Here is a 20,433-nt window from a genome sequence, read left to right as displayed (position 1 = left end):
GAAATCTCTTCTGTGCAGGTGTGCATTAATGGAATCCATTAAATTCATATATTTCAACAGATAGTAATTTACGATCTTTTATAAGATCTGTCAGAAGCCGCAGCAGGAGATACAGGACTGTCTCAGGGCATTACAGAACAAACCAGGTTCCCTCCCTCAGAAATGACTTGCCTTTGAGCACTAAATATGAATGTCACTGCAGTGGGCAGTCACTTCACATGTATTCTGTGACAGTTGCTGTCCAGAATATGTAGAAGAGATTTTCTACTACTGGAGAAACTCTCGAACAAAGCTAAACAATTTTCGGAGACATTGAGGAAAAGTATGTGGGAGTTCTAGCCATTTTATATTTGTCATAAAAAAAAGAGAAATTGAGAATATATCCTTGACTTCTGAAATGTAAGGTATTTTCCCAGGAGTAAAATTTCTCCTAAAACCAAATGCACTTAAAATTCTCCTAATGGGGCATTCTCCCCATTCCAAATTACCAGCCTTGAGTTCTGCTGTGTTCCCCTCTCTGACTCAACCCCAAGATAAATGCTGGAGTTCTGCTGTGTTCCCCTCTCTGACTCAACCCCAAGATAAATGCTGTCCTCTCAGTAACAGGGATCCCTCCAACAGGGCCAGGTTTCTGGATGGGCAGAGTGGTCCTTCATGTTCCTGAGAGAATTCAACTGTGATGGAGTCATGTTTAGGAGGCAAACCTCTAATGGAGCTCTTTTCATAGTCAACTAAAAGTTGAAAACAAGCCTAAGAGACGTGGTGGTAAAAATATTGCATAATTAGCCACTAACATCTGCAGGGCGAGTTAATGGACAGTCAGCTTAGAGCAGAAGACTGGTGACAGTTGGAGTGAAAGGGGAGGAAATTGCGCTGAGCCACTGGAGCCCACTGAGGACAAGTTGGGAAAGTTAGAAAGCCACACCCTAAGAAGGTCCCTTTCATATCTTAGAAATGCAATGAAAATGTTTTTTTCTTTTTTCATTGATTTTGCAAGAGAAAAGAGGGTTGAACTGAGGTCACAGCTGTATGATCACACTGAACAGTCTTCTACTCATGGAATTTTTTTTTTTTTTTTAACCATTCAAAGAATTCTCAAACAATCAGGTGAGCTTGGCAGTTTCCATTTTAAAGGAGAAAACTGAGCTCTATCCCTTATTGAAAAGAAAATTCATGCTTCTAATTCATTAGATGTGGTCCTGCTACATAACCAAAAGGGAACTTTATGGATAACTTCTTTAGGGGAAGAAAACTAGAATGAAAATAAACAGAGAATTGTTTGTAAGAGATTGACTCCAGTTGAAATTCTGGTGGACTCAAAACCAGAAGAGCAGAACCATCCAATTGGAGAATTTCTTGAGTGAGATATAACCTCTTAGGTGATGTTTAAACCCAGACTGGACATGGCAACAGCAAATGCACTCCAAGGAACAATTTTGGCGGTAGGAACAAGTTAGCCTTATTGCCTTAATGGATCATCCCTTTCTCTATCTGCTGCGATATGAGAGCTGATGAGATCCTGCCTGAGGCAGCGGGACTGTCTCAACACAGATTGTCTCTCCATCCACAGGGGTAAACACTTTACTGGGAGATTTAAAATGAAATTTAGAATTACAGGGAAGTACCTAGGAAATGGATATTTTTTTTCTTCAGTGAACTCTTAAGAGGGCTTGTCAGTAAAGTTCAAGCAAGCAGGTGTGCCGAAAATTGCTTTAAAACCAAAGAGACAGTAGGAGGCTTGCACATGCCAGAAATCATAGCCCCCATGAGAGAGACAAGCCCATTTTTCAGTAGGAGCAGCTGTTGGTGCATCTGCAGACAGGTTGTTGTCAGGAGTGTGGAGCAGAGAAATTTCAGGAGAAAGGCTCTCATAAGAAAGGAAGAGGTGTGAGGTCTCTAGTGTATGAGGTTTAGCAAGGAAACTTGGGTGATGGGCTCAGTCCTAGGCTGACATTGTTAGAATTTAGAATTTCATCTGAGCTTGGGAGGCTGGGAGAAAGTGGCACTGAGACTTTAGATTGGAGTGTGTTAAATCCTGAGCAATAAAAACTGCAGTTCACTCTAATGAAACTTTCTGGGAAGACTATTAGTATTAAACAGGGAGACTCTCCTCCCCACCCCAGAAATAATGCTAAATCACAGTCACAAATAATCCCAAGTCCAGTTCAGCACAAGGCAGAACATGATTGCACTTTTTAAATTAAATTCACTCTTATTGACTTGGCAGTTGCTGTTTTCTGAAATTAATAGGCATTGCACACTTAAACCAAAGAGCCAACGGTGGCCATACTGTATAAGAGGGCACGAAGGTACGGTGACAGGTGTGGGCAGGCAGGGATAGGGGTGGCCATGATGTCTTTATTACGCATTTATTTCAAGAGGATGGTACACTAAAAGGATCAGGACTGAAACAAAATTAAGTTCATTATATCAGTATAGATTTCAGGCTCAAAATAACATCCTAGGTCTTACTCTAGGAAAATTTAAACATTTTTTTTCATTTCTCTGTGGGCAACATGGAGAACAAAATTATTTTTTATCCTTTGTAGTTTCAATAGCTAGTAGCAAAGTGCTGATCACTAGGTAGATGCTCACTTCTTACTGTTTAAATTATATGATAATATTCAAAATAAGTCTTACGGGACCTTTAATTTATTAATAGTAACCATCTTTATTCCACAAGCCTCAATGTGAATCACTTATTGAATTTGAATAACTTAATCACTTATTTATGAATTTAGCAAATATTTGTTGAGCCTTCTCACTATGTACCAGGTGATTATTTCTTGAATACAGAGATTAACAGCACTTGGTTCCTACCCTCAAGGAGTTCACTTTAAGATAAATGAAAAAGAAAACAAGAGAAGCAGTCACAATACAGAGGAGTCATTGCTATGGTATTTGTATTCATCAAACACTAACAAGGAGCCTGAACCTCCGCTTAGACATTGGCATTGGAGACACTAGCCAAAAAGACATGCAGGCACTACCTATGGAAAGTAAGGGAAGATAGACAAGATCAGGCAGAGTGTCCTCAATAACAACAACCTGGACACTAACAGGGAAAACGGAGAGTATGAGTAATTGGAGAACTAAATACACAAATCAAGAGAACCAGAAGAGAGGTAAGTGGATAGCCATATACCGACATAAGTTTGAAGAAACAAGTGGGGGCAAGAAGCTGAAGTATTAGGTCTGTGAGTGCAATCACAACCCACTAGAACTTTTTGAATGATAGTGATGTGAACAGATATGCAGTTCAGAAAGGAATTTGGGTGGCATTAACAAGGATGGATTAAAGTAAGATGAAGAGTCATGGAGGCTATTTAGGAAATTACTAAAGTACCCCAGAAAAGTAATAACCAAAGTATGAGCTAAGCCACAGCAGACAGTAGGGCGTGATTTGAGATATTTAGGAAATAATACTAATGAGTCTTGGAGAGTGTGGAGAGTGATAAGGAGGATGTATGTGCAGAAGGGAGGAGAGTTCTGAGAAACACTTTTTTGACCACATTGGAAATATCAATTTATGTAATATCATGAGTCATATTATTTTGGCTAAAATATCATGTTTTTTATTATTTTATTATTTTTATTTTTTGAGCAGTCTTAATAGACTATTTGAGACCAAAGCAGATTAATTCACTGTACTCTATTCATCAGAGTTCCTTATTGCAACATCTCTGGCAGATCAGAGTATCCAGTCATGGCAAACAGAAGAATCCGAATCCAGCCAGCCTTTATGTTATTTCAAGCACTTCATCCTGACTAGAGCAATTAGAAATAGGTGAACCAAAGATGGGGTTGCATTCTAAATATACCTTGATGTTCTCAGCAGTTGATAAAAGAAATGACTACAGAAAAAAACATAGACCGGACTCCACATGGCAAGATGGGTCGATGCTTGCCTCATCCCTATTACTTTAACATGAAAACTATCATTGCATGCATCCATTGTGGCCCTGCAATATGTTCACTTATAATGGGGTTTTCAAAGATAGGATTAAGTTGAATGAGATAAAGAAATATTCAAAGCACAGTGGCTGATTTTTTTTTTTTAAGATGGATATACAGTTTCACTTACTCTTTATTTATTTATTTATACTCTTTATTTATTTTTATTTTTTTTTTTACTTTTTAATTTGTTCTAATTAGTTACACATGACAGCAGAATGCATTTTGACACATTGTACATAAAGGGAGCACAACTTCTCATTCTTCTGTACTAAAGAAATTTAAGCTTGTCTAATGATTCAAAGTTTACACAAAATTATAAATGAAATACACAAAAAGAAATCTACCCCAAGGCAGGTAATAGTAAAAATGATAAGTATTAAATTTAAAGAAGGCGGGGGTTGGGGGTTGGAGAGGGAAATACTATGCAAAGAGATAGCAATTGGACTGAGATCAGGCTTTTCATTGCCTATATAAGGTGCCTCAAAAGAATATGAGTAATGCTGTTGAAATGGTGGGTGAAAGAAAATCATCTGTCTGTAGTTCTATACACAGCATTTTTGGAGAATGAGCAAAACAGCTATATTTCTTCTTATGCAAATGAGCATTTAAGTACCTACAGTTTTCAAGAAAAGCTCAAGTTAAGAGTGAACTTCAACAAAGTAAAAAATAGGAACCCCAAATTGCTAAATATTGACATAGGTAAGATATTGATCAATTATTTAACTATTAAGTGTAAAAATAAACCTGGGCATAGTGGCATATAGCAGAAATCCAAGCTTCTCAGGAGACTGAGGCATCAAGATCACAAGTTTGAGTCCAGCTTAGACAACTTAGCAAGACCCTGTCTCAAAATAAAATGAAAAAAAAACTGTAAGTGTAGCTCAGTTGGAGAGTGCACCTATATTCAAGCACTAGTACTGGAAAGAAAAAATATATATAAATATTTATATATAAAAACATATATATATATATATATATATATATATAAAACTAATAACTATTTGTGTCTTTTAAAAGGTAGAACTAAATTCTAGACAGTAAGTAAAAAGAATGTTTTGAAGGCTACTTTTAGTCTATTCTGAAAGAGAAACCAGTGAATAATTTAGACTTTTAATAAACAGTTATGATATAATGCATACATATGCATACATTTATGTCTAAACATTTGAAAGAATGTAAATATAGTTCAGTGTTTCCAAGCCAGAATAAGAAAGAAAAGTGAATAAACTTAATTACAACAGTCAAATTGAGAAACTGATGTGACTCCATTTTTGAGAAACCAGCCTCTACCTCAGAGCAAAGCCTGTCCAAGGAAGGGGGCATGACCCTTGTCCTTGGAAAAACCCACAGAGCACTTCTAGGGAGATAGCCACCCTGCTGAGTTGTTTGTCTGTAAATAACAGGAGAGATCTGTGGTGCCAGGTGTCCCTGATTCAGTTAGGCTAGGTGAGGACCCATAGCAACCCCCTAGCAACCACCAATCAGCATGAGACAGGGAAAAAACCTGGGATGCCAGATGACCCCCCAGTAGTTTATGGTGGTTGATATGTTGGGAAACTATATAGTTTACACCCCTCATGGCTTAAACCAATCAGTTCAAACGAATCCCCCTCTCGTACTAACCAATTACCCTTACCCAACTTGTTCCCGCCAGTGAATGTGCTAATCAATGTTAAAAGTTGTTGTTTGATTTTCCCATGGTGTGTGATGATTTTCTAAGAGATGCTATGATATATGTAAAGTCCTTGCCTTCCCCAAAGAGTGTATAAAACTGCTGCAACCCCTGGGCTTGGGGCCTCTCAGCATCACCAGTTGCTGTGTGCACAGAGGACTGAGCTAGCTTGCAATAAATGCCTCTTTGCTGCTTACATGGATCTTGGTCTCTGGTGGTCTTTTGGGGGTCATGAACTTGAGCTTATTAAAATAAAAACTGGGAAGATTAAAAGGCAACAAAGAAAAATATAATCAACAGAACCAAAGGACTAAAAAAACAGCATACTACATGGACACAGCCATCTCAATGTTTATAGCAGCACAATTCACAATAGCTAAATGGTGGAACCAATCCAGATGCCCTTCAGTAGATGAATGGATAGGGAAACTTTGGTTTATACACACAATAGAACATTACTCAGCATTAAAAGAGAATAAAATCATGGTATTTGCAGGTAAATGGATGGAGTTGAGAATATAAGGTTAAGTAAAGTAATCTAATCCCCCCAAAATTCAAAGGCCAAATGTTTTCTTTGATATGAGGATGCTGACTCATAATGGCCATGGGGTGGAGCATGGGAGGAATGGAGGAACTTTAGACAAAGGGGAGGGAGGGGAAGGGAGGAGGCAAGGGGGTAGGAATGATGGTGGAATATGTTAGACATCATTACCCTAAGTACATGTATGAAGACACAAATGGTGTGAAAATGCTTTGTGTACAATCAGTGACTTGAAAAATTGTGCTCTATATGTATAATATGAAATGAACTGCATTCTGCCATCATGTATAACAAATTAGAATAAATAAATAATTTAATTAAAAAATGAAATCCATCCGTATTTTTTGGTTAAAATAGATAGTAATTTATAAGTAAGCTAAGCTTTCAACTGAAACAAACAGAAAATATGAGAATTATTAAAATCAACATAAGGAAGAAAATATTGATAATTAAACCATATGCTAGTGAAAGAGAAAACAAAATAACCCAACAACATAATAATTAATAAAATTAAAAAAAATGTTTCATAGGAAAGAACTCAAAGTCCTTAAATAGTCTATTAAGACTGCTCAAAAAATAAAAATGTCTCAACTAAATACCATTATGTTAATATTGTATGATCTCAGTCCTATGTGAGGGCTAAAAAAGTTGATCTCATACAAGCTGAGAGCAGAATAGTAGTTACCCAAGACTGGGAGAGTGGTGGAGAGAGGGAAGGAGAGGTTGGCAAAATAGGAGCTGCTTCATTATAGTTAGAGCAGGATAAATATATTTTGGCATTCTCTGGCACACTGGGTTAAATGTAGTTAATAATGCATTGTATATCAAAAGAATTAGAAAAAAGGATTTTGAATGTATTCACATAAAGAAATGATAAAAATTTAGAGAGATAGATATGCTAAATCACCCTGAATTTATCATTACCCAATCTATATATCAATCAAAATGTCACTTTTTATCTCATAAATATGTTCAAATACTATATTAATTAAAAGTGAAAAATAATAATAAAAAAGATAATAAAATAATAGAATAATAATTATTACATGATTGCAAACAAAATATTAATATTTTTAAAGTTATAATTTGACACTGTAAAACTTTGTATCAATAGATTTGAAAAAAATAAAAATAAAAGGAATAATCTGAAAAATAATCATGAACTGCAAAGACAAATTCTAAGAGAAAAAAGTAAATGAAAATGATACACTAGAGAGCACTGATGTAACAGTCAACAATTAATGATTCCATCTTCTTTTCCTTGTCCAATTTTATACATAATCATATTCAGGTTGATTTAGAGGAATTGTAATCCCTATTTTAGAAAAAGTGAGAAAGAGGGAAAGACATACAATTTATTCTAGAAGGCTAGGATAACTTTTATTAAAACTGAATGAAAACAATGCAAGACAATGCAATGATTGACAAATGTCACCATGAACATAAGTGTAAAATTTAAAAACGAAGAAAGCTTAGGAGCTCATGTTTACCTCCATAAGAAAGTAACTAGAGGTTATACCAGCAATACAAGTGTGGATTAATGTTAAAAAATATCTACTGTCCTACTTCAAGAGATTAAAGGGCAATGATATTGTGAACATCTCAGTAGAAAAGAAAACAAAGTAGTTATGGATGATGACCAAACAGATATAGCAACATAAGAATGGAGAAATTCACCCTTAATATGATAAAGAATATCTAATGAATTAGAGAAAACAGATGTCTTGAAACTTAATAGTAAAACATTATTTTAAAAATACAGAAGTTTGCATTATTGGAATTACTGAGATCAGCAATATTGCCATATATAAGATTTAACTTCAAAAATCTACCTACTTTTACAATGTGACATATCAGCAAGAATGAATCTAAAAAATAAAAACATACTGTAAAAAGCATTATTGAAAATTGCAACAAATGTGAAAAGGTACTTAGCAGTCAATTTAACAAAAAAAAATGTCATAAATCATGTAAGAAAATTTAGGGAAAATTTATAATCTAAAGAGCATAGAATAAGGTTTATACATGTGAAGATCCGAAGGGTTATATGATAATTGCATGAAAATGTGTTAATCAAAATTATATATAAATTCAATTCAATGACAAACACAATTTTAACAAATATTCTGAAGGGAACTGAGGCTGTAGCTCAGTGCTAAAGTGCCTGTCTCACATGGGTGAGGCCCTGGGTTCAATTCTCAGCACCAATGAAAATACATAAAAATACAAATATTCTGAAGGACTTGACGCATGAATCATTTGGAAGGTAAATGGCATAGACTAACCTAGAAATAAAATGAAGAAAGAAATGGTATAAAGACTTTTCCTATTACTTACCTAGATTTATTAAGACACTGTAATGTTGGAGCAGTGCAGACATAGAGCTCCAATAGATCAGAATGGAAAAACCAAACTCGACCCATTTATATGTGAGAACTTGATGTGTGACAAAAGAAATATTAAAAACCAGTGAGAGACAATGTAACAAATATTGTTTGAAAAATAGCTGTTCACAGGGAAGATTTAGATCCCTAAGTAAGAAAATAGACAGGAGTCAATTTCATATGAAAAAAGACCTTTATTCTAAAAGTTGATCTCAAGAAACTTTTAGTAGAAAAATATAGAAAACTATCTTTAATATACTAAAAATTTTAAGAACTGAAACAATATATACCAAATGCTACCATGAATGTGAAAAATGAAAGCTTTATATTAAAAGTGCTATTTCAAGCAAAATGAAAAGGTACGTATTAGGAAATATTAATAGTAAATATATATTATAATAGTTCATTATGCACAATATATAATTCATGCCTGCTATTCAGTCAGAAAAATAAAAGGAACTACACAATAGAAAAATGAGAAAGTATCTAAACAGTTTTATAAAGTAAAAATCAAAGGTATAACATAAAAATATGCCAAATCTCACTAATTTTCAGGAAAGTGTCAATTAAAAGAATATGACCTTATTTATAGCCATCAGATTGACTGCATTTAAAAACCTGATGTATTTAAAGTGTTTGGATAAAGATAGGTAAAGGGGAACTCTTACAGAAGCATGGTGTAAAGTGTAATTGTTAAAGATATCTTGGAAAACAATTTGGCAATATATAGAAAAAATAGAATTATACAAGCTCAATACCCTTTAATTTAATTTGTAGTCCTATGTGATGGAAATCTGTGTGCAGGTACATAAGGAAATTTCAATTAGATTTATTCATTTTTAATTAATTATTTATGTATGACAGTGGAATGCATTACAATTCTTAATATACATATATAGCACAATTTTTCATATCTCTGGTTGTATACAAAGTATATTTACATCAATTTGTATTTTCAAACATGTAATTTGGATAATAATATTCATCACATTCCACCATCATTTCTAACTCCATGCCCCCTCCTTTCCCCTCCCAATCCTCTGCTCTATGTAGAGTTCCTCTATTCCTTCCATGCTCCCCCTCCCTATGTTAAAGAAGAACTAATACCAATACTCTTCAATTTCTTTCAGGAAGTAGAAAAAGAGGGAACACTTCCAAACTCCTTCTATGAGGCCAATATCACCCTGATTCCAAAACCAGGCAAAGACACAGCAAAGAAAGAAAACTTCAGACCAATATCTCTAATGAACAAACGTGCAAAAATTCTCAATAAAATTCTGGCAAATCGAATACAAAAACATATCAAAAAGATTGTGCACCATGATTGAGTGGGATTCATCCTAGGCATATTAGTAATTTTTTTGAAAAAAATGTAAAATATGATAAAATGTTATAAATACTGTGAAATTAAGTGATTCTTGGTAAACTAATAGATTAAAAATACAAATATGTGTATGCAAAAAACACACATCAATTGAAGGATAATTTTTATTTTTAAAGTAGACAAAAAGAAACTGGAATGTGAAATTAATTCCACCAGTCATGTTTCCTTGAATTGAAGAAGAAAAAAAAATGAAGAGAATTCTGAAACACATGCAGCCAAAATACTACCAAGTGTCCTTTCTTCAGAGGTTTGGTATATTATTTTTGGATACATTTCAATCTAACTGAAACATCCCCTGATTAAAACTCATAAATAATAAAACGCAGTGAACAATATCTACACTATCAAAATAATCAATCTCTCTCTCTCTCTCTCTCTCTCTCTCTCTCTCTCTCTCTCTGGTACCAGAGATTAAACTCAGAGTCACTTGACCACTGAGCCACATTCCCAGCCCTGTTTTGTATTTTATTTAGAGACAGTGTCTCTAAATGAAGTGAGTTCTTGAGCCTTGCTTTTGCTGAGCTGGCCTTGAATTTGTGGTCCTCCTGCCTCAGCCTCCCCAGTGGTTGAGCTTACAGGTGTGCACCACCTTGCCCAGCTAATAATGAGAGTATTGACTAAGAAAGCAAGGTGTAGAATTATTTGCATGATACAGTGCCTTGTGAAGACAAACTTTAAATACAAAGCAATTGAAAGTGTTGTACATAGAATCATGCATATATAATAAAAAAATGTAAAGGCACAAATATGAAGATACTTGCCTGATAAATGATAGTGGTTACCCCCATGGGAGGGAAAGGATAGAATGGGTTAAGAAGGAGTAAGTCCTTTCAATTGAATTTGCAACACTATACTCCTCAAAACAATTTTCCTTTTGATAAATCTTGGTAATAGAACAGAGTCTTTCATATTTTAAAATTTTCATGATACATAATAAAAAAGAAATCATAAATCTGAAGAATGTAAAAGAATGACCCTACTTCTGGAGTCAGAAATACCAAGATGAAAAGAAAGACCTCTTCCCAGGAGGCACGGGAATTTGCTCGCACATTCTAAAACCTCTTTCTCACTTTAGTCTATGTCACCATTTTAGAACACTGATGATTGATTACATTTATTGATTACTATGCTATGATAATCTCGCTCTGCTTTGTTTCCATTATTTTATGTATCTTACATTATACTCACAGATCTTGAGGTTTAAAGAGTTCTGATTATTTGATAAAACCATCTAATCGAACAGAAGATGCATTGACACCCTTCTGAACAGTTTTCAATCTGTCTGTTAATAAGAAACTGATATCACTTGAAAGATCTAAGAAACTCCCTGAAGAAATCACATTGGCAAGATCATTTAATTTGGACTCTAGTTACATCACTCCTTAAGAAAAGGATGTCCCCATGAGATGGAGAGCAGAAGGCCCTATGAGAGTCTCCTGAGCATCCCAGTAATCCAGGGATGAGTAATGAAGTGAGTTCTTGAGCCGTGATAGGTCACTTGCTATCAGAAACCAAATGCAAAGGAACACTGGCTTATATATAGGAGATAAGTCCCTAACTATCCAATTTCTATTCCTTTAAGATGGAGAAATTGGGCTCAGAGTGTCCCCATTGTAGCAAGATGTTGAGTGACTTAATTCAGAATAACTGGGTACACAGATAACAGGGGAAAAAAAATCAAAGAATCAAGGCAGACATCTTCTCATTATATTTTACCTTCTTTTTCTTCCATAAAATATAATTTTCCCTGCTAAAAGAATACATTCAGAGCCATGACAAAAACCTCTACTAAAACCATCTATCAATTTGAAGTGGTTTCTATTTTACAATCTAAATCCACCCCCACTTCTATCTCCTTGGAGGGAAAATACAATGGAAATGCAAAGTACTAATAACATATACATCCCCAACTTCTTCACTAGGGTATTGTAAAGACTAATGAGTTATTGTTTGAAAAGACCTTTGTGGCTTTCTGATGAAAGGTGGAATATACATTGAGTTTTGAAAATTTTATTTGCTGTAGTTGTTGTTATAATTACAATAGCTGCCTAGTCTGTGAAGCATACTGCTAGCCCAGCTTCATCTTTTTCTGTCCTTGTTTGTGCTTCAAAAGTAAGGCTTTGCCCTCTTTCAGTCTGGGTTGTGTTAATCACTTTTTATTCTTATTTAGTTAGCTGCAAAGCTAAACTCAACATTTTGAAAAATTCCTTCCCCTTCTTAATATTCCTCTTTCCCCTTTCTTGCACCTACAGTGTATTCCCTCTCTGTGCCAGAATTTCTGGTTTTGATAATTTCTATAACCCATGGTGTTTGGTGAGGGGGATTGGGAAGTCACAATAAGTCATACAAGAAGGTTTATTCTACCCCACACTTTGCATAATGAAAGTCAGTCCTCTTTGCCAATAAGGTACAGAAGCTCAAAAGCATCACTCAAAGACAACAGTACCTAGGTCTTTGCTTATCAGCAAGCTGATGTCTCTAGGTCTTTTCTGACCCTGAGTTCTGGGAGCTGTTTCGCCCTTGTTGCATGGTATACCTTTTTCCTGCTGGCCGCCTCTCTCTTGTTATGTATGGGCTGTCTCTGTCTAGAATTCCTTATGCTGATTTTCCAGACACGTTTATTTATGTTCACTCACTAATTGAAAATCTCATATTTGAAGTTATTATTCTGATTGATGTCTGTCATTGTGATCAAGCAGTAGCTCACAGATGCTTTGTTAGAACAATTTTACAAGTGAGTTTATCATCATGCCTTTCTCTCCTGACCTTCTCTATGGCTGGTAGCAAAAAAATTTCAGTGGTGGCTCGGAATGAGGAGATGTTTTGCATGTCTCCTACATTCCTTTCTTTGAGTCTTCACTATTGAAAACGATTTCTCTATTTGCCATATCTACAGTAATGGAGGAGAGACACAGAAGTCACATTCAGGGCAGGGTAATAAAAACAAGTAGAATGGTGACCTCTCCTAGCTAACTGAAAACATCTCTCCTAGCCAACTGGAAACACTTCTCTCTGTTTCCAAACTGAGTCCATCTTCTCACTGGTTTGCACAGATAACCTTGGGGAGGAAATGAATGGCTTATCAGATTGTTCTCCATTTTATGTGAAACACAGAGATGTCCTGGGTTGCTTTAGTTACCAGGGAACTGAAAGGTATAAAGAGACTTGTAAGAGAGAAGTATAGGAAAGAGAAGGCCAATTTACAGATACTTTATATATTTTTCCTGTTCAATTATTTGTGAGAAAAAGTGCTTTCCAAAATATGTGAACCGTTTTGTAACCAAACAGATCCAGATTCAAATAAATCTGGTTAATGCTGCAAATATTATTCCTGCTTTGAAGATTGACAAAATCCATTTATATAGTTAAGTTCATTCTAACAAGAAGCTTATTTTAGTTTACTGTATTCAAAATTCTCAAAGACATCTGAATCAAATTTGTCATGAAGATTCAGATCCCAAGAGACCATTGCCTTCTGAAAGTTTTTAAAACCATGTATTAGTCCATAACCTCCTGTGTTTAAGTACTTTTGTTTATAAAATCATGAACCATTAAGTTTGAAGGATCTTGGGCTCATTTAATCCAATCTTGTGCCTAGTGCATGGATTTCTTCACAGAACAAATTTCTCCTAACCCACGGACACCCAAAGTTTGTCTGAATGTATTTAAAAATTCTACTTTATGAAATGAGAAAGAGTAATGGAGAAAAATGTTGATGATTGGAATATGATTCATACTGAACTAAATTTTTGGTCCATTATGTGACAGGAACTATTCTAAACATTGAGGTCATTTCAGCAAGCATGTCTGACTAACTGCCCACCCTCATTAAACTTATATTCTACATGCAAAAAACAGATTGTTAGCAAGAAATATAATAAAAAAAAATATAGAATCAGGTGGTAATAAATGATATAGGAAAACAATAAAGAAATTTTATGGATAGAAAAAGAAGAGGGAATAGAAGGATTCTTTTTTTTAAAATTCTGTTGAGGAAAGTCTTCTCTATGGGCAGGAGACATTTGAATATATACCTAAGGAAAGTAAAAAGAGAGAGTGAATCTTAGAGCAGAAATGAAGAGCTAGGTGCCAAGGTCACACACACACACACACACACACACACACTGAATGGGGAGGAGGGACATCAGGGAAAGGGTGCAGAAGGGAGGAGAAGGCAATGAGCTTGCAGAGTGATAGAGATCATATCTAGAGGGTGTGTGGCCAGGCAAAGGGCTATACATTTTGTTCCAGGAAGGATGGAAGCTCTTGCAGGATCTGTAGAAGACAGATAATAATACTGTCATTGAGTTTTCACAGGGACAAATCTGGCTGCCCTGTAGAAAAGAGAGCACAAGGGTAATAGCAGAAGCAGGGAGACAAGTCAGAAAACCATTGTGGGGAGGTGAATCCCCAGACATGCCATCCTTGACTATCTGTCATCCATCCTCTGGGCCAGGATGTACTGTGCACCCTCTACTGTAATTCCATCAACTTTCCCTGTACATAGTTTCTTACCAACTCATTTCCTACCACTCCTGTTATCCTATCAGCTCTGTATAGCCAAGAATCACATTTTGCTTCTTATTCTTTAAGCTCTGTCCTGGCCATGTGAACAATTAGAGTGAAAACAATTTTTTTTCTCTACTCCTTGTTATAAGAGATAGGTTTTCTAACTCTGCAGTTAAGGGAAATTATTTATTTATTTATTTTTTTATCTAAAGGTCTCTTGGAGTTCTGTCTCCCCATTTCCACATACCACTTAAAGTGTAATCTTCCTTCTGAGGCCATCTGCAACTGTCACCTGAATTACTAAAGCATTTCTGTGCCTTGTTTATAGTTTGTCACATTGTTAATTATAATTCTCTTATTGTTCTTTTTAGAGTTTGTGGTCAAAGAAGAAACATGTATGATTAGCTATATCTCTAGACCCTTGTGATTAACCCAACTACTATGTGATTAAGCAATGTTTACCAAGTAAAGGTGTTTGAGAAAATGAGCATGACCCACAATTTCAAATTTTTGGAGCTCTTTAGTAAAGAATTCTTCTATGTGTTTCAGGTAAAACAATACTGCAGTGTTTTGCAATAGCTAGCTAAGAAAACTTATATCTGGAAAAAATGGGGGAATGAAATGTCTTTTATCTTTTATATAGATAAAAAGACAAAAGTATAACACAATTTTTTAAATATAGTTAAGTCTTGGGGGGAATATGAAGAAAAAGGAAAAGCACTGTGCTATATTTTATAAATTTGATACAGCTTTGCAAAAATCCCATCCAAATATAGTCATATAATGATGTTGGACTTATTTCACATGATGGTCAATTTTATGCATCAACTTGACTGGACTAAGGGATTCCTAGTTAGCTCTGAAGCAATTATTTTGTGTTATGTCTGTGAGGATGTTTTCAGAAATCAATGGAATTTGAGAAAGTAAACTAATTAAGGAAGTTATACCTTCACCCTATATGGGTGGGTACCATCCATTTGTCTGAAGACCTAGAAAGAGGGCACAAGTAAGGTGGATTCTTATACTTTGCTTAGAACTGAGATAACCTTCATCTCATGTTCTTGGTCCCAGGTTCTCTGGTCTTTGGAATTTGAGACTGGTTCTTGTGGACAATCAGCTTCCCAGGTCTTTGAGTTTGAACTAGAATTACAACATCGACTTCCCTGATTCTGAAGCTGTCAGGCTCCCACTGATCCTTTCTACCAGCTTTCTTAGTTCTCAGTTTGCAGATGGCCTATCGTGGGACTTCTCAGCCTCCATAATTATGTAAGCCAATTTCTTTAATTAATCCCTTTTCAAATATCTCCATCTCTCTAGCTCTGTCTTTATCTATTCATACTGGTTCTCTTTCTCTGGAGAATCCTAATATATTTAGTGAAGAAAATAGATTGTTCCAGAATTGTAGAATTATTGACCTAGATGAGTGGAAGTTAAGTAGGTAAGTCTAAGGTAAGATCAGAGGTCACAAATACTGTTTCAATTTCTGGGAGCTTTAAATCACAATTATTTAAAAAAAATGCTACAAAAAGAATCTTAAACAGGTTCAAAACTCATGGAGACTTATTTATTAAAAATCGCTGCAAATTAGTTCAAAACCCTATGGTTTTGAGACAAGGAAAGGGATCATGAAAGAAAAATATTTAATATGGAATAAAACATATATCAGTAATATTTATGGATACATTTAACTAGATTCCAAATCCATTGGCCGATTTATTCCAACCACTTTTTTTTTCTTAATTTCTCAGGGTAGTAACCAGCTGAGCTTTTAAGCCAGTCAAGGGAAAGTATATTATTTCCATCCTCTTTTTAAACACTCTATAAAGAACTCTCGTTCATAATAGCTTTGTTTACTGCATAGTACAGCATGTTCTAATTATCACCCCTGCCTCACTAACCACACGGCTTATGTTCCCACGCTCATCAGTTATTTTTATGTCTCCTGCAGAAATGAAGAGAACATTAATAAGAATAATGCTTGAAGAATATTTTTGGTAAATCAGAAAAAAAAATGCGGTGGGTAGGAAATCAGAGCTTTTTGGTTAAATTGAAATAACCCATCACCAACAGCATGATTTCATTTCTGTTTTCATTTGTGATTTGCCATCAGCCTCTAATCTGATTCTTTCTTTTCTCTAATGATTTATTTGGTGATAATTTCATTTGGCTGTTTGTTTTTCTCTGGCACTAAATTTGCATCACTCTTTCCCTACATATCCCTTTTACTGGAGAAAGCTGTCAATCTGTCTTATTTTCTCCATACTTTGAAATATGGGAGAAATACTTCTATTCCTTTTACTTCTATTTTCTTTTGCTTTATATTGCATTTTCTCCTTAAGTCTATTCATCTCCTTTCTTTCTCTCTCTCTCTCTCTCCTTCTATCTCCTACTTGTAAAATTTTTTCTAATGTATGCATAGAAAATATCTTTTTTATACCTCTGACTGGCAAAAAAATAATATATACATATTGATATGGGAATTAATACGTTTTCAGCACAAGAAATGGGACCAGCGGGAATGTCAAATGGAACATTAAAACATTTAAGAATCACTACTTTAGCTGAGTGAGTCTTAAATAATATTTGCAAGGCATAGAGTCTAAATAAAGAAGCAGGAATAATGACACAATAGAAAGGGAAAATGGCTATAAAAATGATTCTTTCAAAAATAACATATTGGTACAAAATCACAATAATATTTCCAATCTGTGAAATGTAGAGTCAATGTACCTTTTGCACACAATCTTTCCTAACATTGAAAAATACATAAGTGTGCAAATATTTCTCATATGATGAGGGAGGCAACAGGTCTCACCTCATTAAGAATCATGTTTGCTGTGCAGTTGATTTTACCATTGAAATAGTGGTTACTGTTTGCAGGAATGTTTTCAATCTGACAGAAACCTTAAATGATGAGTAGAGGTAAAAGGAAAAAGGAAAAATAAAAAAACAAGAGGAGAAGATTGCTAATTAAAAAGGAAAGGAATGGCAAGGCAAGATGCATCAGTTCATGGATACACATTTTCAGCGATGACTCAGGAACACGTTTGGGTAGATTACGTCAACTCTTCCCTCAATAGTTGAATCTAATCATCCCTGTGAATTGATTGGAGCTTGAAAAAAATAGCAACTAAGTCTTCTTTCCCATGCTTATAATCAGCCCCTGGAAAATGCTGCACTTTAGATAAAATGATAGAGATACACAAACTTCCTGTGGGGGAGAAATATTTCTATGAGTACACGAAGATTTATTGCATTTAGGGGAATTTAAATAGCCCACAAGCCACAAACCACAGCTCCTAAAGGGGGAACCACTTTGCTGGGGTGGAGGAAGAGGTCAGAGGAAATCACAGCCTGAGCTGTCTCTGCCCTTGGAATCCATCATTAAGTTGGGCATCAGTTCTAGCTTGATTTTTGTCTACCTTCTTCTTCCCTTCATCCCATGTAAGCAACCCTCCACCAAGGTTATAGTACCAGGTTATCATGATACAGAAAGAAGTAGGACTTCCTCCTGGGACTTTCATTTCCTAAGACAATCACCCATCACCCTGTGCTTCATAGCAGCACTTGTCTCAGAAGAAATATACTGTGCAGTGGAAGGAGGCACACATTGACCTCCTGCCTCAGGGCAAGTAGTCGTTTAATCCACTGAGGAAACAAAACTGATCCAAAGCAATTTTGAGCTGGTTTTACTTTTCCTTGTTCTTTTGAAACACTGACATTTTGGTGGCTCATCTGTGATATTCTTAGGAAAAAAAATTAGGAGGTATGATGCTCAGAAATCTCATTTGCCAGATCCCAGTTTGGCTTGGTTTCTAGCCAAGAACCACTGTACCCACAATATCCACTTCAGAGCAAACTCCAAGACCCAACTCCCAAAAGCACATCCCACACCCAGCAAACTGAGACAACAGTTGATACTTGGCTCAAAAGGGGCGTCTGTCACATTCATAGCCATTGGCTTGCCAGATGTCTTTCACTGGGAGCAGGAAACCTCCAGTGCAGAGGAGGAATATGCTCCAGTCATGAATTTGTGATGGGGTTTGAGAAACTCAGGTGGGGCAAGAGGGGTCATGGAAGAGAACTGAAACCAGGCCTAGAACTGAGGCCAAAATAGAGGTGGCATGGCATAAGTGAGTTACAGGTGCTCAAGATTCCCTGGATTCAGAGTCCATGTCTGGTTGTCAGAAAGGAGGTAGGAATGTGTTTGCCTTGGGGAGGAGGGCACTGCAGAGATATGGAATGTGAAGAATCAAGAAGCTATGCTTAACTGCTCTCTGGGATCTGTTTCTTGGGCTTGGCAATGTAATTCTAAGTTCCAAGGATTTGAATAAGAGCAGGAGAGTCCATTGAAATGCTCTTTGATTCTTTCCAAACACAGCTTAGAACTAGATCTCAGGTGGAGAGTAGCAGAGGGCCACAAAGACAAACTTGCAGAAGCTGCCTAGGGTCCACTCCTGTCACATGTGGTATGAATACGACACACAGCCATGGTGATTTGAATAGGACAAGTAGCTATGGCTTCCTCTTATGTTCTCAGCTTGAAACAAGAGTTTCTCCCAGGTCACGTGCAATTTTCCCTGCCCTTTCCCAAATTAAGACGCTGGAGGAGAAGCTTGTTGTTGCCATGGTTACACAAAAGCTAGTGCATCAACATAGTCACATTCCTTTGAAAACATCCTCCACTGTGACCTGTCAGACTGTGTTGCTGAGGAATGTACAGCACCTAAAAAACATTTATTTATGGAGAAGAAAACATTTGTGTGCTCATGCTGGTGGCAAAGCATGGCTTTGCTCTGCTTTGTTTCTGTGGTGAAAGTTGTTTTGTGCTTCTGCACACAGAAATGGAAGTTTTCTCACGCCATTAAATTCTAGAATTTTTCCAGCAAAGACCAGCCCAAGCATCTTTGGTCAGTGGGAAGGTGTGTTGAAGGAAAGCAGGTACCACCTAAACCAGATCTACTTGTTCCTGCTCACATTGGAGGGTCAAGACCATTAGTGACACAATTGCCTTTACTTTAGTGTTTTATACTTCAAGTTCCTTTTTGAACCTAAGAGGCAGAATCCACTACTCCTCTTGAGTGCTAGGACAAGAAATTCTTCTGCTGAAAAGTCAAAGGATAATTCATTCTGGTATCTTAAATTAAAAAGCTTATCAGGGAATATTTTTAGGGTTTGTTTTCAAAGGGAAATAAAATGCATTCTCTGTAATTTTATATACTTTAGAAAAATATGCAGAATAACCTTCAGTTCACTCCATCCATATGCAAAAACAGACATCTGTAAAATATTTTTTTTCCTCCTCTGTTAAATAGGATTCAGTTTCCTTAGATTTTTTTCCCCCTTTCTCTAGTCAGGTCTTGCTGTCAGCTGTTACTATCAGCAATGATTAAACATAAGCAAGCTTTGTGATTCATCAAGAACTGATAGACTCATTGCAGATGTAAACCTTTCTTGGTCCCAAGGTCAGATCAGGTATGAAGCTGGAACAACTTCATACACAGATCTATGTAGCTGAGTTTATGTAAATTCATCTTTCTTTGTATCATTTTTGAATAATATTCCTGTATATAAATAAGGTATATTTATATACATATACATACATCTTTTGTTTCTATATCTAAACAATTATTTTCTGAAATATAGAGACTTGGAAAGAAATTATTCAGTTAAGTATAAAAATGCTGTACTCTAACTTGATGTGATTTCAAACAAAAGGACACAGATACTAAGAGTTCACTGGAGAAATTCAGTCTGCCTAGCTCACTGGCTTACTGGAACTGATAGGGAAATCTTGTCAGCAAGATCAACACCATAGGGCTGGGGCTGTAGCTCCGTGGTACAGCACTTGCCTCACAGGTGTGAGGCACTGGGTTCAGTCCTCAGCACCACATAAAAATAAAATAAAATAAATACATAAAAAGATATTGTGTCCATTTACAACTAAAAATATTTTTTTAAAAAAATCAATACCACAGAGCATGCT

This window comes from Urocitellus parryii, chromosome 13, assembly GCF_045843805.1.
Source record: "Urocitellus parryii isolate mUroPar1 chromosome 13, mUroPar1.hap1, whole genome shotgun sequence".
Taxonomy (NCBI): Eukaryota; Metazoa; Chordata; class Mammalia; order Rodentia; family Sciuridae; genus Urocitellus; species Urocitellus parryii.
The sequence above is the reverse complement of the archived record's forward strand: the minus strand, read 5'-3'. Positions refer to the sequence as shown.